Raw genomic sequence first — 1,346 nt, forward strand, 5'->3', positions numbered from 1 at the left:
ATTTTAATTTTTTAAAGCTAAAACAGTCATCTCATGATTGAATAATTTTCATTTTGAAAAGTTCAGTTGTGTGTGTGGGTGTGAGTTCGTGATGTCATAATGAAGATTGGATTCAATTCAATAAAAAGATATGAAAGACCTTTGTATTGGCCCCATTCTAGTGATGGTGGAGGGCAGAGAGAAATGACATGGAACTAACCTTAAGGAATGCACCATCTAGCCAGGAGGCAGACATACAGCCAAATATGTAAGACAGTAGGATAATTGTGTGGAATAGTTGTGTGCTGGAACGAGCTAGCCAGAGCCCGTCTCTGTAGTGAGTGTGCATCTCTTCCCAACTCTGCTTTCAGCATCTTCACATTCATAGCTTGAAAGTGGCCATGGTGGGAGTATTTACACCACAGAAATCAGCAAATGCTATGCATCAGCCTCTAGGAAGGCCAATTATGAAACACCAGCATACTACTGGATAGAAGGCGTCAGAGAAAAGGTGAGTTTTGAAGAATGGAAAACTCAGTTTGATGAGAACTTTGCATGGAGGGGTAGGCAGTAAGAAGAAGGGATGCCAGCTAGAAGGACTACATATATATAGAGGCATAGCATGCTTAGGGAAAAAAAGTAGATCAGTGGGTCTCAAACACAAATGTCCATCAACATCACCTGCAGGGCTTGTTAAAACACAAACTGCTGCGCACTGCCCCCCAGAGTTTTTGATTTAGTGAATCTGGGGTAGGGCCTGAGGATATGCATTTCTAACAAGTTCTCAGGTGATACTAATGCTGCTGGTTTGGGGGCCCCACTTTAAGAACTAACCAAAGTAAGTGATGGAATACGCCATGCCATGCCACACACACACGAAAAAACCTGGATTTCCTCTAGCTCCTCAGCTTTTGAGACTGGTTTCAGGGGCCAGCAACATCAGCATTTCTGGGAGCTTATTATAAAAGCAGACTCTCAGGCTCCCACCTCAGACCTATTGACTCAGAATCTACAGTTTTTTTGTTTGTGTGTGTATGTGTGTGTGTGTGTGTTGAGCTGGAGTCTCACTCTGTTGCCCAGGCTGGAGTGCAGAGGTGCTATCTTGGCTCACTGCAAGCTCCGCCTCCCAGGTTCACACCATTTTCCTTCCTCAGTCTCCTGAGTAGCTGGGACTACAGGTGCCTGCCACCATGCCCGGCTAATTTATTGTATTTTAGTAGAGATGGGTTTTCACCGTGTTAGCCAGGATGGTCTCTATCTCCTGACTTTGTGATCCACCTGCCTTGGCCTCCCAAAGTGCTGGGATTACAGGCATGAGCTATTGCACCTGGCCCAGAATCTACAGTTTAACAAGATTTCCAGGTGAT

The sequence above is a fragment of the Mandrillus leucophaeus genome, unplaced genomic scaffold (genome assembly GCF_000951045.1).
Source record: "Mandrillus leucophaeus isolate KB7577 unplaced genomic scaffold, Mleu.le_1.0 Scaffold912, whole genome shotgun sequence".
In the NCBI taxonomy this organism is placed as follows: Eukaryota; Metazoa; Chordata; class Mammalia; order Primates; family Cercopithecidae; genus Mandrillus; species Mandrillus leucophaeus.